The following is a 26,413-nucleotide window of genomic DNA, read 5'->3' as shown; positions in this document are numbered from 1 at the left end:
CCAGCGAACATTTTTCTACACTACAAAATTTTGTCAATTTTTTTATACACAAATTAAAATTTGTGTAATGTAATTTGTAAAAAATATATTTATTTTGGCACATTTTTACATAAAGTTTTTTTTTGTAAATGTCGTGTGTTTTATAAAAATCTATAATTTTTATTTATCCAAAATTGGTTTCTTATTAAAAAACAAGTGAAAAGGCGTTAAGTTCGTTGGGCCGGAATATAAATGCGCCTTTTATGGGGCCAAGACTTTAAATCGAGATACCGGTCTATATGGCAGCTATATCCAAATCTGGACCGATTTGGGCCAAGTTGCAGAAAAATGTCGAAGAGCCTAACACAACTCACTGTCTCAAATTTTGGCGACATCGGACAATAAATCGGCCCAAAACCTTAAATCGAGAGATCGGTCTATATGGCAGCTATATGCAAATCTTGATCGATCTAGGCCAAATTGCAGAAATATGTGGAGGGGCTTAACTTAACTAACTGTCCCAAATTTCGGCGACATCGGGCAATAAATGCGCCTTTTTAAAGACCCAAAACCTTAAATCGAGAGATTGTTCTATATGGCAACTATATCCAAATCTCAACCGATCTGACAGCTATATCAGGTTATGGGTCGATATATGACAGCTATATCAGGTTATGGACCGATTTGAACCATACTTGGCAAAGTTGTTGGATATCATAGCAAAACACGTCATGCAAAATTTCATTCCAATCGGATAAGAACTGCGCACTCTAGAGGCTCAAGAAGTCAAGACCCAAGATGGGTTTATATGACAGCTATATCAGGTTATGGACCGATTTGAACCATCCTTGGGACAATTGTTGGGTATCATAGCAAAACACGTCGTGCAAAATTTCATTCCAATCGGATACAAATTGCGCAATCTAGAGGCTCAAGAAGTCAAGACGCAAGATCGGTTTATATGGCAGCTATATCAAAACATGGACCGGATATGGCCCATTTACAATGCAAAATTTCAAGCGGCTAGCTTTACTCCTTCGGAAGTTAGCGTGCTTTCGACAGACAGACGGACGGACATGGCTAGATCGACATGGAATGTCGCTACGATCAAGAATATATATACTTTATGGGGTCTCAGACGAATATTTCGAGTAGTTACAAACAGAATGACGAAATTAGTATACCCCCCAGCCTATGGTGGAGGGCATAAAAAAACTAATTTAGGTTTTTTATAAAATTTTGGATTTTTAAACTTTATTCAATGAGAGTTTTAGTATCAAAAGTTTGTTTATATTCAAAACAAAATATATACCCTACACCAATAATGTGGTATTATAAGTTAGTGAATTTGTTTGCAACAACCAGAAAGATGTGAAATAGACCTATTGATAAGCATACTGATCGACTCAAAATCACTTTCTAATTCAATTTAGCTATGTCCGTCTGTCCATGTTAATTTGTGTACAAAATACAGAACGCAGTTTTCATCCGATCGTCTTAAATTTTGGTACAGAAATGTTTTTCGGCCAAGAGACGAAGCCTATTGAAATTGGAATAACTCGGTTAAGATTTGGATATAGCTCACATATATATATATATGATCGTTAAATTTTCAGTAATAATGCAATAAATTGGCCATTTGTTAACCGATTCTCACGAATTTTAGCAGGACGGATCTTTTCTTGACTCTTGATACTACTGGTGATTTTCTTGTAAATCGGTTCAGATTAAGGTATAACTCCCACATATATTTATCGTCCGATTTTCACATCTAGAGTCACAACAAGCTCATTTATTGACCAATCTTCGCAACGCTTTCCCTGACGTTTACCACGATATCTGAGAAGTTTGCCCAGAACCGGTTCAGATTTAGATATAGATCCCATATATATGTTCGTCCGATTTTGAGAAATATTCCAAAAAAGTGGTCATTTGTTAACCGAATCTCTCGAAATTTGGTAGAAAAGATTTTTTGCTTGACTCTCGACATTTATGGTGAATTTCAAAGAAATCGGCACAGATTTAGCTATAGTTGTCATATATGTACATCACGCATTTATTGACCAATCTTGCCAAAATTTTTGCACAATGTTTTCCTCGACGACTACCACAATAACTGGGATGTTTGCTTGAAATTATTTCAGATTTAGATATACCATCCATATATATATTCGTCACATTTTGGGTAATTTGCAATAATGTTGTAATTGTTTAATAACCCATCTGAAAACATCCGCCGAGGTCCATCAAAATTGGTTTGATATTGGATATAGCCCCCACATTGTATTAATAGGGTAGGTGTAGGGTATTCTACCGTCAGCACATCCCGACTTCTGCCCTTCCTTACTAGTTTTTGTATGGTTCCGGCTGTAGGTCAATTGAAACAAATTTCGCTCGGTTTTTATACCCACCAGCATAGGATAGGGGGTATATTTATTTAGTCATTTCATTTGCAACACATCGAAATATCCATTTCCGACTCCACAAAGTATATATATTTCGGTTCGTCGTAAAATTCTAATACGATTGAACAATGTCGGTGTGTCTGTCCATCCGTCTGTAGTAATCTCTCTACAGCCTTCAAAAAATGAGATATTGAGCTGAACTTTGACACAGTTACGTCTTTTTGATGCATGCAGGTTCTTGAACAGGCCAAATCGGACCATATTTGGATATAGCTGCTATATAGACCGATCTGCCGATAAAGGGTCGCTGAAATTTTAAACAGTGAGTAGTTTTAGGCTTCCCGACATCTGATCCAATCACTGTCTGTCTGTCGAAATCACGATAGCGGTCGAACGCGTTAAGATAGCCGTTTGAAATTTTGCGCAGATACTTCTAATTGATCCAGGTTGTTGGGGATTGCAAATGGACCATATCGGTTCAGATTTGGATATAAACCGATCTCCCGATTTCACTTCTTGAGCCCCTAGAAGCCGCAATTTTTGTCCGATTTGGCTGAAATTTTGCCTAGTATGGTCTAAATAGCTCTATAACACGATATAGCCCACGTGTAAGCCGGTCTCTCGATCATCCTTGTTCGGTTCCTAGAAGCTTTAATTTTTGCTGGTTTTACAGAAGTTTGGTATGTAGAATAAAATTATGCCCTTCAACTAAATTTAGTTTGTATAAATTTTTAGCAGAATCCATGGTGGAGGGTTCCTAAGATTCAGTTCGTCCGAACTTAGCATGCTTTTACTTGTTTATTTTGTCCAATACCTCATTTAATACTACTTCCATAAGAATGTCCGATATGAGCGGTGATGCTGGTGAACCCATTAAGCATACCTTTGAGTTGTTCATATTTTCTGTCGTCATATTTAAATAACGGGTGTCCTTAATGCAAAATTTCACCAGCTCAATGAAGATGGCCCTCGGAATTCGAGTGTGGTTTTCAGTTTGATCCCATTTCCTCTCTATGACATTAATAGCTAAATTAACCGGGATGCTTGGGAACAGGGTATGACATCGAAAGATATTAAAATGTCATGCTCGTCTATTTCCATATATTGAATTTTGGACTAAAAGTCAAAATTAAAAGTGTATCTTTTAAGAGCTATAGGAAAGGTTAAAAAAATTAGAAAACTGCATGAAATCTTTATTTGAATCGATAGTACGGTCAATATAATTTAATGTTTGAAGATTATTTCATTCAAATATTGACCGTGACTGCGCCTCAAATGGTCCAATTTTGGCATACTCTTTCCAACATTTCGACCAGTATCTCACGAACAAATGTTTCAATGTTGTCTTCCAATGCGTCAATTGAAGAGAGCTTTTCTGTATAGACATGAGCTTTAACATAGCCCCACAAAAAATAGTAAAGGCGTTAAATCGCACGATCTAGGCGGCCAATTGACCGGTCCCGAACGTGAAAGAAAAAAAATTCATCGAACTCGCCTCTCAAAAAGTCCATTGTTACGCGTTCTGTGTGGCATGTGGCACCGTCTTGTTGAAACGACATGTCATGTAAGTCAAGCTCTTGCATTTTGGACAAAAAAAGTTAAATAGCATCTGACGGTAGCCCTCACCATTCACAGTTACTTTACGATTCGCATCATCTTTGAAGAAGTACGGTCCAATGATGCCACTAGCCCATAAACCACATCAAAATGTAACTTCTTCTGGATGCATCAAAATGTCACTTCTTCTGGATGCATTGGTATCTTTGCAATTCTTCTGGCTGATCTTCACTCCAAAATCGACAATTCTTCTCACTTACTTACGTACCCATTGAGCCAAAAATGAGTTTCGTCGTAAAATGTGCGTTGTGGTGATCCCTGCAGCACACATAGACATGAGTTGTTTGTCCTAAAGATTTATCATTTACCTGTGTTGTTTGTCATGCATAAACAAGAAGATTTGCGAATCATAAAAATTAATTGAAAAACTAGCTAAATATAGGTAAACATGTATTTTCATGCATACAAAACAAGTTCCAAGGATTAAAAAGATGACAAATAACAACATATTTGTCTTTGTATAACAGTAGGTAGGTAGTAATGCAGGTCAATATTAGGAGTGTGGACAAGAAATTCAATAACTATTAATCTAAATATGTAAAATTAATTTGTGTTTGTTTGTATGTGGGGTTTTAAAATTGTTTGTACCGTATAGACTTAAAAACGGCTGAACCGATTTTCTTACAATAGGGCTATATAATTTTTTCATATCGGAAGGGGGGCGGACACTCCCCCTTACCCCAAAAATAGAAGTGGACCGATCGAGGCAATATGGGACTCAAATGAAAGGTATTCGAGAGTAGAATTCAAATTGGATATCCAAATTTGGGTCCAAGTACCTAGGGGGTGCCCCGACCCCAAAACCCCTTCAAATAGGCATATTGGACCATAATGACAGCATGGGATTCGAATGAATGGTATTCGGGAGTAGATTACGGATATGGTCAGGAAGGTGGAATAGGCTATATAATTTGTCCTATTAGCCCAAAAACACCACCCAAAATCAAGGTTGACCGATCGGGACAATATGGGTATCAAATGAAAGGTATTGGAGCGTATAATACCAATATGGTATTAAAAGTTGGGTCCAAGGAACCCAGGGGCCACTCCAATCCCAAAAGTTCCCCAAACAAACAAATTGGACGAACATATCAATATATGAATATGACATAAAAAATGCGGTCCAAGTAATTGGGGGTCGCCCCAACCCCAAAAGGCCCCTCGATCATAGCTAGATGAGAATGAAAGAAATTTGGGAGCAGATTTCGAATATGATATTACACTTTGTGTCCAAGAATGTAGGTGGTTGGTTGACCCATTCATTCAAATTTGTGCTCAAGTGCCAGATGGGGTGTGGCGCACAACCCTCCTTTAGACGCCCTCCACCAAACGGCTGTATACACCAATCATGACAATATGGGGTTCTAATGAAAGGTATACGGTTGTGGACTTCGAATCTAATATCTTTATTCTGCTCATATGCGGAACACCTCACCCCTAAACAGTCGATTAATCATAACGACCTAACTGGACACATACCCCCAAAAGTTATGACGTTCAGTGTGATAGGAGGAGTTGCAAATCTTAGAGTTAAAGTTGCCACCATTTGTATGTATCTCATCTATAAGAGGCCTTCTTTCTTAGACAAGTCCAAACCACGTGCTGCTGGGCAACACTTTCTTGTTCATGGTTTTATTACTAAGAATTGTCGCCACCGCACCAAATATATATACAGACAGGCAAATTATTTATTTACCACAGAAAATTGTTTAATATGGCAATTTGATTTGGGCGGTGGGGAGTTATCGGAGCCGACTTTATAATACACTACACCTACCCTACAATTATAAATTCGGGCAATATATATATATGTACATGAGAGCTATATCTGAATCTGCACTGGTGCTATATCCAAATCTGAACCGGTTTTGATGAAATCTTGCAGATATATTAAGATCAGTATAAAAAAATCAGTGCCAAATTGCGGGCAGATCGGTTGAATATTATATTTATTGCGCCCTTAAAGGTGTAAATCGGGCGAAATATATATAGCAGCTATATATTCAAATCTTAGCCGATTATAATGAAATTTTGCATATATGTTTAGATGGGTAACAAAACAATGCGTACCAAAATTTATGCAAACATTTTTTGTTACTACGGCCATATGAGTGCCAATCAGGCGATACATATATATGGGAGTTATATCCAAATCTGAACCGATTTTGATGAAATCTTGCAGATATGTTAAGATCGGTAACAAAACAGCCCGTGCCACATTTTGTGCAGATCGGTTGAAAATTGTAGCTACTACGGCCATTTAAGTGCAAATCGGGCGATACATATATACAGGAGCTATAACTAAATCTGAACCGATTTTGATGAAGTTTCATAGATATTGTAAGATCAGTAACAAAACAATTTGTGCCACATTTTTTGCAGATCGGTTGAAAATTTTAGCTACTAAGGCCATTTAAATGAAAATCGGGCGATACATATATACAGGAGCTATAACTAAATCTGAACCGATTTTGATGAAGTTTCGTAGATATTGTAAGATCAGATCGGTTGAAAATTTTAGCTACTACGGCCATTCAAGTGAAAATCGGGCGATACATATATACAGGAGCTATAACTAAATCTGAACCGATTTTGACGAAATATCAACAACACACTTTTGGCTGACTTTTAAATGTCTTTGCTATACTATTCCTTGAATATAAAGCATTAAACAGTGGTCTAAAGCCGGACAATATACTGCAATGGAAGCTCAATAAGCGCAAACAGACAAAATTCTATTTCTTCAAAATGTTTGTTTAAATTGTATTTCTATGGAAAATTTCGTAAATTTTTTTTTCTAAAACTAATTTGTCAAAATTTTGTTTTTATTCAACTTTTTTTTTACAGAAATGAAATCTTTTGCTAGAAATGTTTAAATAAACATTTTACCACACTTTTGTAAACAAAAAAATCCAATTACTTTAGTTTCTCAAAAGTCTGTTTATTTTCATTTGAAAAAAGAAGACAAAATACGGGACAAAACGACACCAAAACATCATTTGTGGTAATGCCGGCCGCATAATGTCAACGAACACGTTTCCCCTGTCAAAGAGTAAGAGACATTTCAATAAACATACACTCACACACACCCATACATGGACACAGACAATGTTCACACTTTCTATTTCACTTTTCTCAGACTACAATCAGTTGCGTTGAAAAACCGTCTGTGATTTTTCTTATATTTTTGTCGATAGTTTCAGTTGAAAGAAAACAAAACTGATGGCAGGCGCCTTCTCTCACACCTCCTAATATAAGCAGCCATGCCCCCAGATTCGCCATACATAAAGAGGGGATCTTTCTATTCCCACTCGGGACACGTGCTTTGCGGTATTTTAAAAACATCCCAAACCAACTAAGTTCAACTGACATCATCACGCGCAGTGAAATCAAATTCAAAATCTAATTTGAATTTGAACAACTCACACACATGCAAAGAAAGGCCTATGCACAGACACCCTGATCAACAACGACAATAACACGAAAACATAAAAAATGTATTTTTGGAATTAATGTCAAAAAGAAAATTTGGAAAATATATACGTTTGAGTGTTGCGTTTAGATCGAATTTTGTAGATGGGCATTTTGGTACATAGGGATCCAAAGAAAAAGTTCAATATCATTGTCCAAAGGTTGATATTTGAACTGAGGCAAGGACAGACTATATGAGTGGTAACCGACAGACATGCACACATACACATATGTATGTTTACATGCATAAATACTGCAAATGTATGTTCATTTCGTTGACATTTTCAGCTATGAAATATTTGGCAATTTCGTATAAATAAATTTTTCGTTGGTATTCAGATTTTAAGTTATAAAAAATTAAAAAAAAATTTGTTCCAAGGTCAAGATTTACTAAAAACCCATCAGCATTATGGGTTTATTTATTGTAAACTTGTGCAGGGAAAAGATTTTTAAACATATATTGAAAATAAAAAAAAACTTAAAATTTTTGGAATTTTTGAAATTGATAGTCCCATAACATGACTATGTTGTAATTTATTAGTCTCTCTATAAATTATTAACATCCTTCATGTTAGTTTTCTTTAACAGTCTATATATACATTGTTGAAATTAAGACAGTTTAGTCATTGTGGAACTATAAGAACAACAACCTTAATTTGAACCAATCTGATTGCCTTTTGAAAAGCTAATACACTTGGAGAAATTTGTTTGCAAAAAAGTTTGCTGTAATAGCAGAAAGTCTGCTGCTCAGTAATTTTTTGCTAAAACAGCAAACATTTTCTACTGTTTTCAAATGGTAAAAAGGCTCAAAAATGTGATAAATATTTAAAAAATTTTAAATACCATCGTATCTTTAAATTTTACGTATTTTTTTTTTAATTTTCTACAATGTGCTAATTTTTAACGAATTTAAATAACTCCAGACAATGTTACTACTACTATTATATTTATGGTTTTTAACAAAAATAAACAAAACAAGTAAAAAGGCGTTAAGTTCGGCCGGGCCGAACTTTGGATACCCACCACCTCGGGAATATATGTAAACCACCTTTCATCGAAATTCGGTGGAAATTTCATACCTTATGTCCCATATCAGTTATATCAAAATATGTTCCGATTTGGACCAAATACTAAAAGTACACTAGCTATATCTAAAAATAAACCGATCTGAACCATATACGACACGGATGTCGAAAAGCCTAACATAAGTCACTGTGTCAAATTTCAGTGAAATCGGATTATAAATGCGCCTTTTTTGGGGCCAAGACCTTAAATCGCGATATCGGTCTATATGGCAGCTATATTCAAATCTCGACCGATCTGGGCAAAATTGAAGAAGGACTTCGAAGAGCCTAACTAAACTCACTGTCTCAAATTTCAGCGACATCGGACAATAAATGCGTCTTTTATGGCCCCAAAACCTAAAACGTAGATATCGGTCAATATGGCAGCTATATCCAAATCAGAACCGATCTGTGCGATATTGCAGAAGTATGTCAAGGGGTTTAACTTAACTCACTGTCCCAAATTTTGGCGACATCGGATAATATATAAGCATTTTATGGGCCCAAAACCATAAATCAAGAAATCGGTCTATATGGCAGCTATATCCAAATCTGAACCGATCTGAGCCAAATTGATGAAAGATGTCGAAAGGCATAACACAACTCACTGTCCCAAATTTCAGCAAACTCGGATAATAAATGTGGCTTTTATGGGCCTAAGACCCTAAATTGGTATATCGGTCTATATGGCAGCTATATCCAAATCTAGACCGATCTGAGCCAAATTGACGGAGGATGTCGAAGGGCCTAACGCTACTCACTGTCCCAAATTTCAGCGAAAACGGATAATAAATGTGGCTTTTATGGGACTTAGACCCTAAATCGGATGATCGGTCTATATGGCAGCTATATCCAAATCTGGACCGATCTGAGCCAAATTCACAGAGTATGTCGAAGGGCCTAACACAACTCACTGTCCAAAATTTCAGCGAAATCGAATAATAAATGTGGCTTATGGGCCTAAGACCCTAAATCGGCCGATCGGTCTATATGGTGGCTATATCAAGATATAGTCCGATATAGCCCATCTTCGAACTTAACCTGCTTATGGACAAAAAAGAATCTGTGCAAAGTTTCAGCTCAATATCTCTATTTTTAAAGGCTGTAGCGTGATTTCAACAGACAGACGGACAGACGGACGGACATGTCTAGATCGTCTTAGATTTTTACGCTGATCAAGAATATATATACTTTATAGGGTCGGAAATGGATATTTCGATGTGTTGCAAACGGAATGACAAAATGAATATACCCCCATCCTTCGGTGGTGGGTATAAATATCAGTAAGGAAAGGCAAACTCGGGCGGTGCCAACTTACAATAATACCCTACACCTACTCTATAGGTACAAAGTGGGACCCATATCAAATTCTGAACCAATTGTGATGGACCTCGGGGGATGTTTTCAGATGGGTTATTAAACAATCCGTATCAAATTTCGAGCAAATATGTTCAAACTGGAATAAAAACAGCGGAAAAATGACAACATTATTGCAAACCTAACAAATATATATATGGGAGCTACATCTAAATCTGAACCGATTTAGAACAAACTTCTTAGATATTGTTGTGCACAATTTTGGCCAATAATGCGCTTGAAGTGACCCTAGAAGTGAAAATCGGGAGAAATAGATTTATGGCAGCCATATATAAATCTGAACCGATTTCTATAAAATTCACCAGGACTATACAAGACATAAGAAAATCCTTACCGTCAACTATTGAGAGAACCGGTTGACAATGAGCACTCTATTGCAATATTAGTCCAAATCTGACGAACATAGATATGGGAGCTATATCTAAATCTGAACCGATTTCTAGGAAACTTCTTATACATTGTGGTAGTCGTCGGGGAAAGCGGAAAGTAAAAAATTTTGGCAAGATTGGTCAATAAATGCGGTTGCGGTTTCTATGGTCATTTCATTTCCGATTTCATTTCTTCGTCATTCGTCATTTCTTTCGCGTCCAACAGATATCGGTACTTAGGTGGAGACACAATATCAGACATGAACCAACTTAGGGGAGTGGTATTGAAAACAATCAAGAATTTTGTAAGTAGCACTTAATTCCTAACTTAAAATTTTATTTTTAGAGGTTACTTTATAGTTTTTAGAGCGCACAACAAGCCGATTACTGGTTTAGGTGTATGTCCATAGTGGCATGGGGCCGATAAATATCTGCACCCTCTTTTCAACCTAACCTAGTCGAAAACGAGTACGAAAGTTGTTAATTTTCCTGCAACAATTTATTTTAAATCTCAACGTCCTAAAGTACAAATTTGGTGTTAAAAGGCACTCTTTGCAAGCCAACATATCACAATATATCCATAAGCAAGCAAACAAGTAAAAGCGTGCCAAGTTCGGCCGGGCCGAATCTTATATACCCTCCACCATGGATCGCATTTGTCGAGTTCTTTTCCCGGCATCTCTTCTTAGGCAAAAAAAAAGGATATAAGAAAAGATTTGCTCTGGTATTAGAGCGAGACCTGGAGACCTGTGTAAAATGTCAGCCAATTCGAATAAGAATTGCCCTCTTTGTGAGCTCAAAAAGTAAAATAGAGAGATCGATTTATATGGGAGCTTTATCGGGCTATGGACCGATTCAGACCATAATAAACACGAATGTTGATGGTCATGAAAAAAATTTCGGGCAAATCGGGTAATAATTGCGACCTCTAGAGGCTCAAGAAGTCAAGATCCCAGATCGGTTTATATGGCAGCTACATCAGGTTATGAACCGACTTGTACTTTTTTGGACAAAGTTGTTGAAAGTAACAATAAAAAACGTCTTGCGAAATTTCAGCCAAATCGGATAGAAATTGCGCCCTCTAGAAGCACAAGAAGTCAAGTCCCCAGATCTGTTTATATGACAGCTATATCAGGTTATGAACCGATTTGAACCATATTTGGCACAGTTGTTGGATATCATAACCAAATACTACGTGCCAAAATTCATTCAAATTGGATAAGCATTGCGCCCTCTAGAGGCTCAAGAAGTCAAGACCCAAGATCGGTTTATATGACAGCTATATCAGGTTATGGACCGATTTGAACCATACTTGGTACAGTTATTGGATATCGTAACAAAACACGTCGTGCAAAATTTCATTCCAATCGAATAAGAATTGCGCACTCTAGAGGCTCAAGAGATCAGATCGGTTTATATGGCAGCTATATCAGGCTATGGACCGATTTGAACCATACTTGGCAAAGTTGTTGGATATAATAACAAAACAAGTCGTGCAAAATTTCATCCCAATCGGATAAGAATTGCGCACTCTAGAGGCTCAAGAAGTCAAGACCCAAGATCGGTTTATATGGCAGCTATATCAAAACATGGACCGATTTGGCCCATTTACAATACCAACCGACCTACACTAATAAGAAGTATTTCTGCAAAATTCCAAGCGGCTAGCTTTACTCCTTCGGAAGTTAGCGTGCTTTCGACAGACAGACGGACGGACGGACGGACGGACAGACGGACGGACATGGCTAGATCGACATAAAATTTCACGACGATCAACAATATATATACTTTATGGGGTCTCAGACGAATATTTCGAGTTGTTACAATCAGAATGACGAAATTAGTATACCCTCCATCTTATGGTGGAGGGTATAAAAATCATCTAACTAGCCAATGCATGTGCTTTGCTTCCGATGGTGGTGTTTTTGTTTTCTTTGTTCGGCTCGCACTGCTTTGTCCCGTTAATTTTACTGCTGCTCTCGGTTTTTCCTCTGTTACTCTCTACTATTACCCTTGAAAACAAATTTTAATAATTTTGATATTGAGAACTCATGATCTCATGTTTGGTAGTCTCGTACGCATCCTCCAGCCTACCAACAGCATCTTCTTTATGATGAAATAAATCAATAAGTACTGCTGCACAGCAATAAGTGTCTCAATTATTTAAATTAAAAAAGGTTAAAACCACTCAAATTTTTTTTCTGAATACGAAATCCTTTTTTTTTATACCGACTTTTCTAAAATAAGTTAAATGAAGAAAAAATATTTTTTTTTTTTGGCCCACCGGGGACTCGAACCTTGGTTTGCAAGTCATGAATGGCATGGGAGTTTTGCGATCTACATGGCAGTACTCCTATTTGAACAACTACTTCAACAAAATTTCAATAATTTCGTCTGTCAAGTCTCTTGTAGAGACTTACTTACGTACTTCAACAAATAATGTCTTCGATTCAATGCTAAAATTCATTGAGAATTTTAAGTTTCACATACAAATTTGATAGTTAGTTTTTTCTAAGTTATTTCTTTCTGTGTACTAAAACTGCAAAGAATTTTGTCAAAGTTTGATTTGTAAAGAGTTTCGTCGGTATTTAATTTTCAATAAGAGGGACACCCTATTACATGAAATGACAATTTTAAGTACTGATAGTAATTTTTCATATTTTTGTAAATACGCTAATTTTACAAGTAAAATGCCTTAAATTTATTCACACATTATCAATAAAAACAAAGATTAAATTGTCTCAAACACATTCACTTACAGAATGATACATGTGCACACACACACACACAGCTCCCCAAAGGGTAAAGGGCATTAGCATCATCGATTGCTGCCTGATGCTTACACGACCCTTCCCTGCAAACATTTTCTTTCGTGCGAGTCAATAAATCTGCACCCAAGGATGTTTAAAATAATCTCAAACGATATCTTTTTTTCTCTAATTAGTGTCCTCGGTACGAGAGAAAACGTGTCACTTGGCGATATATACCCATGAGTGACTAAATGGGGACTAAAAAAGTTTAAAATTCGATTATCATCGTCATTAATAAAAATATTTTTTTTTGCCTAATGTTTTTTTACCTGTTAGAGTGAGGCTTATTTTTTGATTTCTCCTTCTAATTTATTTCTTTTTCAAATCGAGATTAATAATCGAAGATTTTATTTGCAATAATTTTGCCTGACTGGGATTTGAACAGCCAACCTTACCATTGAGAGGTGTATGCTATCCCTCTGTGCTACGGACCTTTCTTCATTACAGAAGGCTAAGTAAACATACATTGTCTTGTGTGGGGATTTTTGAGTTAGCGTCCAAAACAAGAACAAAAAATCTATTTTTAAATTTGTATCAATAACAATTGATTATGAGAAACTAATTAGCGAAACATGAATGATAGAATTCCAATAGTTATGGATTTTGTTGTTTTAAATCATGAAATCTCTACAATCTCTATCATACGAAAGAATCTAAAAAGTGGCAATTCTGGGTGGGTGTGGGAAAGTCACTTCCAAATGTTTGGAGGGTTCTCATGATGTTAAACTTTTTCGCTTATCCCACAATTTTTCATAGGGAGTTCGATGTAGGTAACCACTTGGCACATAATGGCCATTCGAGTAGCATAAGTCTGTATTAGTAGTGCACAGGGTATTGATACTAGACCTGCAGGGCATAGACTGTCATGCAGCCCTTCTTTCTGTGCTGATAATGTTACTGATGCTCCCTATTATTTTTCTCCATTACTGTCAGTATGCGCCTCTCTCTCTCTCTCTCTTTAGAACAAATTTAGCATGTAATTTGTTTGTGAGTGTGTATATTAATTCACTTTGCCCTCGCGCGAAGAGTAGTCCAAGGCAAGAAGACTTTTATTCTTGAAAAAACTCAACAGTTCAACGTGAATCTTCAAAGCGTTCGTATGTTCAGCGCATAATTGTGAGAAAAATTAAATTTTCTAAGAAAAATTATAATGAGTGTCTAAAATACTTTTCACGAAGAGAGCAACCAATATTCTTATAAGAATACTGCAAATTATATGGCATTTAATATAGCCAACCCCCCAAAAAATGTACTACAAAAGAAAGTTTAATTTAATTTGTGATTTATTGAAAATGAAAAAAGTGTGTATAGAAAGCAGAACCGTTGAAAGACTTCGTGGTGAATCGCGCGTTAAATGTGTATTCAATTAAAGTGTAACGGTTTATTTAAATTTAAATGCAAAGATATCACAAAAGCACACAACAATACCGAATACCAAGTGACAGCAATAAAAAATTGTGTCAAAACAAAATAAACAAATCAATTTAGTTATCATAAATTAAGTTATTTGGCAAAGTGGAAAAGAGAAGAGAAACTAAGTGAAGTGAAAAAAATATAAACAAAACAAACCTATTATAAAAAAAACTTTAAAATTTTTTTTTTGATATACTTATACAAAAATTTGTATTGTAAGTTTTTTATGTAACTTAAAATTTAATTCAAAATATATTTAATGTATAAATTTTTCAAAAAAAAGTAGTCTACACTTTACTGTAGATAATTCACAATTATTTGCTCCCTTTTTTAAGACAATAAAAAATGTGGGAAAAATCTTAAATAGTCTACACTTTACTGTAGATAATTCACAATTATTTCTCTTTTTTAAGATAATGAAAAGTGTGGGAAAAATCTTAAATAGAGGTTTTTCTCCCCAGACATATTCATCTAATGTTTTTGTGTTTGGCTTTGTTTTCTTGGCTATATAAAGCCGCACCTCCATTTAAGGGACCAAAGAAGGGGGACCAAAACAAAAACTAACAAAATTTTTTTTTATTTTTTTTAAATAAAATAGTCCCAAAAGACAAAATTTTTTTTATATATATTTGGGAGCTATTTAACCAACTATTGTAAGATTGATTTATTTTTCAAAAACCGGTTTAAGTTTTAACAGTTTTTTAAAACCCATTAAACTTGTTAAACCTGTTATTCCCTTACAACGTAATTTTCCAAAATAAACCTTTAATTGAAGTCAAAAGTAGATCTGCATGTCCCTATTCCAGTTAGCGTACGAGAAGATAAAGTTTTCTTCAATCCGTAAATCATGATAAAATCTTTTCTAAAGACTAAATTTCAAGAAAAACTACTCTAGAGACAAAATTCTCTCTGAAGACACAGTTTCTAAGAAATTTACTTTAAAGACAAACGTCCATTGTAGTGAAACATAGAACTGGTTTGTATAAAGCAGGATTGCATTAAACTTCTTATATAATTTCTGGACAAGCTGAACAAGTAAAATGGAATTAAGAATTAATAACCTCAGAAACACCTTTAAAAACTAAATGGTGATTTTTTAGCTATTATCTTTCTGGCAAAACTGATTTAAACAGCTTTAGTTTGGTCTACAATTTAACCATAAATCGTCTTACAAACGAAAAACTAATTTTTGGCTCAAAGGGCATGTAAATAAGCAGAATTGTCGATTTTGGAGTGAAAATCAGCCAGAAGCATTGCAATAGCTACCAATGCATCCAGAACAAGTCATAGTTTGGTGCGGTTCATAGGCTGGTGGTATCATTGGAACGTACTTCTTCAAAGATGATGCGAATCGTAATGTAATTGTGAATAGTGATCGCTACCGTCAGATGATATGCAACTTTTTTTTGACCAAAATGCAAGAGCTTGACTTGTATGACATGTGGTTTCAACAACACAAAGCCACATGCAACACAACACACGTAACAATGGACTTATTGACAGGCGAGTTCAGTGAACATTTTATCTCACGTCCGGGAACGGTCAATTGTCTGCCTAGATAGTGCGATTAAATGCCTTTAGACTATTTTTTGTGGGTCTATGTTAAAGCTCATGTCTATATAGACAAGCCCACCAATTGACGCATTGGAAGACAACATTGAAGCATTTATTCGTGAGATACCTGCCGAAATGTTGAAAAGAGTATGCCAAAATTGGAATAAGTGGATGGTCCATTTGACTAAGCGGATGGATCAATAAATGTTTTAAAGATAATTTCAACATTTGCATAAAATAATCTTCAAACATTAAATTATATGGACCGTACTATCGATTCAAATAAAGATTTCATGCATTTTTCTGAACTTAATGTGTTTTCCTATAGCTCTTAAAAAATCATGAACCGATTTTTATGAAATGAAGATTTCGACCAAACTCTATAGATATTGTGGTAGTCGTTGAGGAAATCTTAAATAGTTCGCCTCCGGTCTTAAATAGTTCAGCGGGTAACCCGTCGTCTCCTGCTGTCTTGTTGTTCTTCATTAGGAGGTTAATATTCTATGCCATCATTAGGGATTGGTTCTGCGGACACTAGCAGCTGGGTAAAATGTTCTTTCCGTATTCTCAGTTCACTATCTGTATCAATTACCAGATTTCCTTCTTTGTCTCTATTCCTTTGTTTCTTATAGTGATACTCATAATTTTCCGGGGGCGGGTTACTGGCTCAGCGCCCAAACCGCATGGGTTTTGTGGGATCGCATATGTATCCCACGATATCGCGAGCCTCTTGCTTCAAGATCCGACGCTCGCCTCCAGCCCACCCTTTCCTAGGAACAGACGCTGATGTTGGCCATTGGTTATTTGAAGGCGCCAATAACTCGCCTTGTCATCTTGAGTATCATCGGCACTCAGTATTTAAATAAGAGCCAGTGCCATCTGACCCCTCACTGAGACTCTTCTCTCGACTTCCCGCGGCTGGATTTGCAGCTAATCCGCATATAACAAAGCCTTCCACTATCAGCCTGTGTGGTGCTTATAGTTATCCCGTGTCGGTCGGAACGGTCCACTGAAAAACCCTTTAACGAGCAGGTACACCCATCAGGGCAAGGCAGGACTTAAATTGAACGTATTTGGCAGTGGAGAAAGCAGTGGTTTCATAAAAGAAGACACAGTGGAGCGAGGGAGCGAGCCGGATTCAGCTAAATTTTTTTTTATAAAATACATATTTTTCCTTATTTTATTTTTGAGTAATTCACCTATTCATAGCCTTCTTTTTGGCGAAACAAGCACAACCGTACCCCTCTGAGTGCATTGGAAATTTACTAGAGATGTTACAAATTTGAAAAGATAAACATAAACTAAGAGAGTGATATAAATACGTATTTGCATATGCAATTTGCCATGGGAAGATTTATTAGTGTGTTCTGAAGATATACATTTTCTCATATACCCGATCAACTGATTATGCGTCTTGGGTATGAGGAAAACATCCGTATTGGCTATGATATCGTATCTGAGGTTATGTCTTGAACTCAACCATATCTAGTATGGTCGGAATTGGGTCATAATGTTGTATGGGCAGCACCTAAGTATGGAATTTCTTAATCCATTAACGACGAATGGGTAGAAAAAAAAACTAAACAAGTAAAAAGGCGTTAAGTTCGGCCAGGCCGAACTTTGAACACCCACCACCTCGTGTATATATGTGAACCACCTTTCGTCAAAATCCGGTGAAAAAGTCATACCTTTGCCCAAAAAGTAATTGCGGATTTTTCATATAGTCGGCGTTAACAAATTTTTTCACAGCTTGTGACTCTGTAATTGCATTCTTTCTTCTGTCAGTTAGCAGCTGTTACTTTTAGCTTGCTTTAGAAAAAAAGTGTTAAAAAGTATATTTGATTAAAGTTCATTCTAAGTTTTATTAAAAATGCATTTACTTTTTTTTAAAAAATCCGCAATTACTTTTTGGGCAACCCAATATATCTAAAAATAAACCGATCTGAACCATATACGACACGGATGTCGGAAAGCCTAACATATGTCACTGAGTCAAATTTCAGTGAAATCGAATTATAAATGCGCCTTTTATTGGGCCAAGACTTTAAATCGAGATATCGGTCTATATGGCAGCTATATCCAAATCTGAACCGGTGTGAACCAAGTTACAGATAAATGTCGAAGAGCCTAACACAACTCACTATCCCACATTTCGGCGACATCGGGCAATAAATGCGCCTTTTAAAGGCCCAAAACCTTAAATCGAGAGATCGGTCTATATGGCAGCTATATCCAAATCTCAACCGATCTGGGCCAAATTGAAGAAGGATATCCAAGGACCAAGCGCAACTTTCAGCGAAATCGGACAATTAATGCGCCTTTTATGGGCCCAAAACCTTAAATCGAGCGATCGGTCCATATGGCAGCTATATCCAAGTCTGTACCGATCTGTGCCATATTGCAGAAGTATGTCGAGGGGCTTAACACGACTCACTGTCCCAAATTTCGGCGACATCGGACAATATATACGCCTTTTATGGGCCCAAAACCTTAAATCGAGAGATCGGTCTATATGGCAGCTATATCCAAATCTGGACCGATCTGGGCGAAATAGATGAAGGATGTCGAAGGGCCTAACACAACTCACTGTCCCAAATTTCAGCAAAATCGGATATTTAATGTGGCTTTTATGGGCCTAAGACCCTAAATCGGTGGATCGTTCTATATGGCAGCTATATCTAAATCTGGACCGATCTGGGCGAAATTGATGAAGGATGTCGAGGGGCCTAACCAACTCACTGTCCCAAATTTCAGCAAAATCGGATAATAAATGTGGCTTTTATGGGCCTAGGACCCTAAATCAGCGAATCGGTCTTAGCCCAACTTCGAACTTAACCTGCTTTTGGACATAAAAGGATCTGTGCAAAGTTTCAACTCAATATCTCTATTTTTAAAGATTGTAGCGTGATTTCAACAGACATACGGACAGACGGGCGGACATGGCTAGATCATCTTAGATTTTTACGCTGATCAAGAATATATATACTTTATAGAGTCGGAAATGGATATTTCGATGTGTTGCAAACGGAATGACAAATGAATATACCTCCATCCTTCGGTGGCGGGTATAAAAATAGAGCTGTCTTTTGAAACATTCTATAAAGGAGATATCGCAATGTTTAACTGTCGTAAAGTGGACTAATGAAAATAGTTAAATGAAATGTGCATCGTTATAAGAAGTCATGTTTTGGGGGAAATTGGCTGGTTAAAAGAAAGCAATTTTATATAAAATTCCGAAAAATTTTCTGAAAATTCTTAAGAGTGAGGTTTCTGCACACTTTTTGAATGTTTTGTTGTCTTTGGTTGGTTGGTTTCTATACTAAATAAAATACGAATATGCCATTAAAAGTTGGGTTTAAGGAACCCAGGGGCCACTCCAATCCCGAAAGTTCTGTTCGGCTGTATACAACAATCATGACAACCTAGGGTTAAATTAAGTTATAACGTAATGATATCTTAATTCTGCTCATATATCTAGCGGACCACCTCACCCCAAAACTGTCGATCAATCATAATAACCTAAAAGGACACTGTGTGATTGAATTAATGTGTGGGGACAGAAATAAATTAAGCCGCCATCTGATTTAGATATAGATTCCATATATAATTATCGCCCGATTTGCACTTAAAGGTAGAAAGTACAATTTTCAACCAATCTGCATAAATTGTTTTGTTACCGATCTTAACATACTTGCAAGATTTCATCAAAATCGGTTTAAATTTGGAAGTAGCACCCATTCATATTTATTGTCGGATTTGCACTTACATGACCATAGTACCAACAACTTTCAAACGATCTGTTTGAAAGTCGGTTTAGTTTAGATATAGCTCTCATATACATATATTGGGTTGCCCAAAAAGTAATTGCGGAATTTTTAAAAGAAAGTAAATGCATTTTTAATAAAATTTTGAATTTGAATTTTGAAAAAATTTGTCAACGCCGACTATATGAAAAATCCGCAATTACTTTTTGGGCAACCCAATATATTTATATATTGCCTGAATTTTAAATTGTAGGGAAAGTGTAGGGTATTATATAGTCGGCTCCGACCGAGTTTTGCCTTTCCTTGCTGGTTTTATTTTATTTTTCGTTACACCCCAATGTTTTAGCCATAACAAAAACAAGCATTTCTATATTTTTGGAAATTTTATTTTTAAATCCAACTTTTTCGTAGACTCGTACACAAAAACCACAGGCCAAGCGGGAATGCTACGAACTAACATGAAAATAAACAAGTAAAAGCGTGCTAAGTTCGGCCGGGCCGAATCTTATATACCCTCCACCATGGATCACATTTGTCGAGTTCTTTTCTCGGCATCTCTTCTTAGGCAAAAAAGGATATAAGAAAAGAGTTGCTCTGCTATTAAAACGATATCAAGATATGGTCCGGTTCGGACCACAATTAAATTATATGTTGGAGACCTGTGTAAAATTTCAGCCAATTCGTATAAGAATTGCGCCAATTGGGGCTCACGAAGAAAAATAGAGAGAACGATTTATACGGGATCTGTATCGGGCTATAGACCGATTCAGACCATAATAAACACGTTTGTTGATGGTCATGAGAGGATCCATCGTACAAAATTTCAGGCATATCGGATAATAATTGGGACCTCTAGGGGTCAAGAAGTCAAGATCCCAGATCGGTTTATATGGCAGCTATATCAGGTTATGCACCGATTTGAACCTTATTTGACACAGTTGTTGAAAGTAAAAATAAAATACGTCATGCAAAATTTCAGCCAAATCGGATAGGAATTGCGCCCTCTAAAAGCTCAAGAAATCAAATCCCCAGATCTGTTTATATGACAGCTATATCAGGTTATGAACCGATTTGAACCATACTTGGCACAGTTGTTGGATATCATAACAAAACACGTCGTGCAAAATTTCATTCTAATCGGATAAGAATTGCGCACTCTAGAGGGTCAAGAAGTCAAGACCCAAGATCGGTTTATATGGTAGCTATATCAGGTTATGGACCGATTTGAACCATACTTGACAATGTTGTTGGATATAATAAAAAAAACAAGTCGTGCAAAATTTCATTTCAATCGGATAAGAATTGCGCCCTCTAGAGGGTCAAGAAGTCAAGACACAAGATCGGTTTATATGGTAGCTATATCAGGTTATGGACCGATTTAAACCATACTCGGCACAGTTGTTGGATATAATAAGAAAACAAGTCGTGCAAAATTTCATTTCAATCGGATAAGAATTGCGCCCTCTAGAGGCTCAAGAAGTCAAGACCCAAGATCGGTTTATATGGCAGCTATATCAAAAGATGGGCCGATTTGAACCATACTCGGCACAGTTTTTGGATATCATAATAAAACACGTCGTGCGAAATTCCATTCCAATCGGATAAGAATTGCGCCCTCTAGAGGGTCAAGAAGTCAAGACCCAAGATCGGTTTATATGGTAGCTATATCAGGTTATGGACCGATTTGAACCATACTTGGCACTGTTGTTGGATATCATAACAAAACACGTCGTGCAAAAATTTATTCAAATCGGATAAGAATTGCGCACTCTAGAGGCTCAAGAAGTCAAGACCCAAGATCGGTTTATATGGCAGCTATATCGGGTTATGGACCGATTTCAACCATACTTGGCACAGTTGTTGGATGTCATAACAAAACACGTCGTGCAAAATTTCATTCTGATCGGATAAGAATTGCGCCCTCTAGAGGGTCAAGAAGTCAAGACCCAAGATCGGTTTATATGGTAGCTATATCAGGTTATGGACCGATTTGAACCATACTTGGCACTGTTGTTGGATATAATAAGAAAACACGTCGTGCAAAATTTCATTCTGATCGGATAAGAATTGCGCACTCTAGAGGCTCAAGAAGTCAAGACCCAAGATCGGTTTATATGGCAGCTATATCAGGTTATGGACCGATTTAAACCATACTTGGCGCAGTTGTTGGATATCATAGCAAAACACGTCATGCTAAATTTCATTCGAATCGGATAAGAATTGCGCACTCTACAGGCTCAAGAAGTCAAGACCCAAGATCGGTTTGTATGGCAGCTATATCAAAACATGGACCGATATGGCCCATTTACAATACCAACCGACCTACACTAATAAGAAGTATTTGTGCAAAATTTTAAGCGGCTAGCTTTACTCCTTCGGAAGTTAGCGTGCTTTCGACAGACAGACGGACGGACGGACGGACGGACGGACGGACGGACGGACGGACGGACGGACGGACGGACGGACAGACGGACGGACATGGCTAGATCGACATAAAATTTCACGACGATCAAGAATATATATACTTTATGGGGTCTCAGACGAATATTTCGAGTAGTTACAAACAGAATGACGAAATTAGTATACCCCCCATCTTATGGTGGAGGGTATAAAAAGAACTATTGTATATCGACGGACAAACAAACGGAGACGGTAAATTTCCGAGCAGCATAAACTCGAAAATTTTCAAACGAATAATTTTGGCGCAAAAGTTTTGTGTTGTTCGAAAAAACAAACACAAAAACCACAGACCATAGACAGGCAAAACTCTATAATGAAGTATGGTATAATTTTAGATTTTTGTTTTTTTTTTGTGCAAGAAGACTGTCAAAAAAAATATATACGAACAATTTTAACAGGCAATAACAAGAAGTATGTCATGTTGAAATGTTGTCTTTGATGATTTGAGGCAAACTACCAAGGAAGTCATAAAGTGATGTTTGAAATTGCTTAGTTCGATGCTTATGCTTCAGTTTCCTTGATGTTGAGTTTGAGTTCTAGGCACTCGCGTAAATAGGCTTCAATTTCTTAGATTACTCATTGCATGCTCCATCGAAAACAACTGAAACGACTATGATGATGCCGTTCATTTGTTGTGAATTAAACATTGTGATAAGGTTTATTTTAATCACATAATTATTGAACTCTCAATCAAGACTTGGTAGCTGCCTTTGCTCCCTCCCTCTCCCCTCTATTTGTAGTTCAGATGATGATGAATTTTCAATGCACTTCTTTTCGTTTCTTAATAACAATAATAAAAACAAGTAAGAGCGTGCTAAGTTCGGCCGGGCCGAATCTTATATACCCTCCACCATTGATCACATTTGTCGAGATCTATGCTCTTTTTAGACAAACATAGAATATTGAATAAGAACTGTTATGCTATTGGACCTACATCAAGTTATAGTCCGATTCGGACCATAAATGAATGCTGAACATTGTAGAAGTCATTGTGTAATATTTCAGTTCATTCGGATAAGATAGGTTTATATAGGAGCTATATCAAGCTATTGGTCGATTCAGATTATATTAGACACGTATGTTGAAGGTCATGAAAGAAGCCGGATGAGAATTGCGCCCTCTAGAGGTTCAAGAAATCAAGATCCCAGATCGGTTTATATGGCAGCTATATCAGGTTATATACCGATTTACGCCATACTTAGCACAGTTATAACAAAGCACCTCATGCTAAATTTCAGCCAAATCGGCGCTATATTGGCTAAAAAAGTCAAGATCCAAGATCGATTTATATGACAGCTATACCAGATTATGAACCGATTTGAATCATACTTAGCACAGTTGTTGGAAGTGCTACCAAAACACTACATGCAAAATTTCGTCATTTCAAATTAAATCGAACGAGAATTGCGCCCTCTAGAGGCTCAAGAAGTCAAGACCCAAGATCGGTTTATATGGCAGCTATATCAAAACATGAACCGATTAAAATCATACTTAGCGTAGTTGTTGGAAGTGCTACCAAAACACTATGTGCAAAATTTCAGTTAAAGTGGACGAGAATTGCGCCCTCTAGAGGCTCAAGAAGTCAAGACCCAAGATCGGTTTATATGGAACTATGCCATGTAAAAACTTCTCTCCCAAGAGGTGTCGCACTGCGCCACGCCGTTCAGACTCGGCTATTAAAAAGTGTTCCCTTATCATTGAGCTTAAAACTTCAATTGGACTGCACTTATTAATATGTGAGAAGTTTGCCCCTGTTTGTTAGTGGAATGTTCATGGGCAAAATTTGCAATTTGCATTAAACAATCCGTATCAAATTTCGAGCAAACTTCTGAAATATTGTGGTATTCGTCGAAGAAAGTGTTGTAATTTTGGGAATTTTGCAAGCGCATTGCAGTGGCTCTAGGCAAGAAAATCGGGTGATATAAATATATATAGTGGCGGAAAAAGTAATAGGGACAACAGTTACTAAGAATAATTTTACACAAAAAGAATCAGAAAACATGATTACATCTGTATAAGGCTGAACCTGAATATTCGTAGACATGTTGGGCTTTGAACGGTTAACTTAAATTTGCTATTTAATCTCATATAATTCACGGATACACGTTATGGTGTCGTTTTTTTGGTAAATTTACTTGGAAAAAATAATAGGGACACTCATCAAAACGTTGTTATTACTTATGAATTGTATTATTTTCGTTACTTTAAACCTAAGAGGAGAGAAATAGAAATGATTACTACACATTCACATGATCTATTGCAATATTCATTTCGCAAATTAAAGCATTAGCACCTAAAAATGGTTCGCGGAGTTCACATAACTAAAGAAGAGGAAAAAGGTATTACAAAATTAAAAAAATGCTAATGTCGGGCGGTGCCGACTATATAATACCATATACTTACCATACAATAATAAACTCGGGCAATAGATATATGTTTATGAGAGCTTTGTCTAAATCTGAACCCACTTTTTTGTACAGATCTTAGAAAATTGTTGTTACTACGGCCATATAAGTGCGAATCCGGCGATAAATACACATATATGGGAACTATATCTAAATGTGACACGATTTTGATGAAATTTTGCAAATAGGTTAAGATCAGTAACAAAACATTCCGTCCCAAATTTTGTGCAGATCGGTTGAAAATATATATATATGTATATATGGGATATATGAAAGCTACATCTTAATCTGAACCGATTTTTACCAAAATCAATAGCTTTCGTCCTTGGATCAATAAATACGACCTTTACCTTGATTACAAGAATACATGGACTCACAGACGGACATGGCTAAATCGAATCAGAAAGTGATTCTGAGTCGATCGGTATACTTATCAATAGGTCCAACTCTTCTTCTTCTTAGCGTTGCAAACAATTGCACAAACTTGTAATACCCTATACCACAGTGGTGGTGTAGGGTATAAATATAACAGACTGGGCAAGTTGTTTTTATACCCACCACCATTGGATGGGGGGATCCTATAAAGTATATAAACTCTTCAACTTGTGAAAGAGAAAAAAGCCCGTTAAAGAAAAAGTCCCGTGCAAGAGAAAGCACGTTATAGACAAAACTTTGTAAATCAAATAAACCTGCGAAGAAATCTCTTTTGAGATTGTAAAAGTCTGTGAGGAGAAAATACTGTTAGCGAGGAATGACCTTAGAGAATAAAGCCCGAGTAGTGAAAAGTTTGAAAAGCTAAGCTCAAGAGGGAAAGTAAAGTTCCTTTGAGAAAAGCACATTAAAAATTAAAGTTCATTAAGGAGAAAAGCTAGTTGAAGACAAAATCCCATTAAAGGTAGAAACTCGTTAAAGAGAAAAATTTGTGCATTAAAAATCAGGGAGAAAATATGTCCTTTGAGGGAGAAAAACTCAGTGGGGAAAAATACAGAAAGCAAAGAAGGGAACTTAGGACACCGTGGCTCAAAGGTTAGCATGTCCGCCTATGACACCGAACGCCAGGGTTCAAATGCTGACGTGAACATAAGAAAACTTTTCAGCGGCGGTATTCCCTTACCATGTTAAAACCATGATATTGGCAAAAAAGGAGGCCCCTTAACATTGAGCTTAAAACTTTAATCGGACTGCACTCATTGATGTGAGCGAAGTTTCCCCTGTTCCTTAGTGGAATGTTAATGGCAAATCTAGTTAGTAAAGCAAACATTTGAAAGAGAGCAAAGTTCGTTATATTTACGAGATCAACGTATGCAGGGGAGGAAAGAGAACAAAGCCCACAAAGGGAACTAAAGTGTGTGAGAGACCAAAAAGAAAGACAATTTAGTTAGAGATAAAAGAAAAGAGACACGTCAAGAAAAGAGACACGTCAAGTAAAACTCATCAGAGATAACAAAACTCATCAGGATGGAAACTGCTTAGAGAAATACTGGTTAGTGGCAAACGCTCTCTAGAGAAAACAAATGTTTTATCATAAAATCTTTGAATCACATTCATACTTGAGAGCAAAGCCCAATCAGGCTTGAGTTCGGCCCCTGTTCATAAGATACGAGGGCTGCTGCATACATTTCTGGCCTAATAAGAAATTGCAAATTTTTGTCATTAAAAATGGTTTTATTGCTTTCCAAAGTATCCTCCAGCATGATTTATACCTTTTTTGCATGCTGTCAAACCA

The 26,413-nt window shown here is 36.6% G+C and overlaps 1 protein-coding gene across 8 annotated transcripts in view; it reads left to right on the top strand.

The window, feature by feature from the left end:
- Nucleotides 1-26,413, top strand: part of LOC106094211 (pericentrin) — a 173,254-nt gene that overhangs the window by 78,572 nt on the left and 68,269 nt on the right. The window contains exon 1 of one of the 8 annotated variants that reach the window (XM_059360963.1): nucleotides 14,193-14,719. The exons of the other annotated variants lie outside the window; for them this stretch is intronic. The gene's annotated coding sequence lies outside the window, so the exon portion shown is untranslated. Of the gene's footprint in view, nucleotides 1-14,192; nucleotides 14,720-26,413 lie in introns of those variants that run through there. 8 annotated transcript variants of the gene reach the window in all.

Source organism: Stomoxys calcitrans, chromosome 1, assembly GCF_963082655.1.
Source record: "Stomoxys calcitrans chromosome 1, idStoCalc2.1, whole genome shotgun sequence".
NCBI lineage: Eukaryota > Metazoa > Arthropoda > Insecta > Diptera > Muscidae > Stomoxys > Stomoxys calcitrans.
Note: the sequence above shows the minus strand (reverse complement) of the source record. Positions and strands in the feature narration are given on the sequence as shown.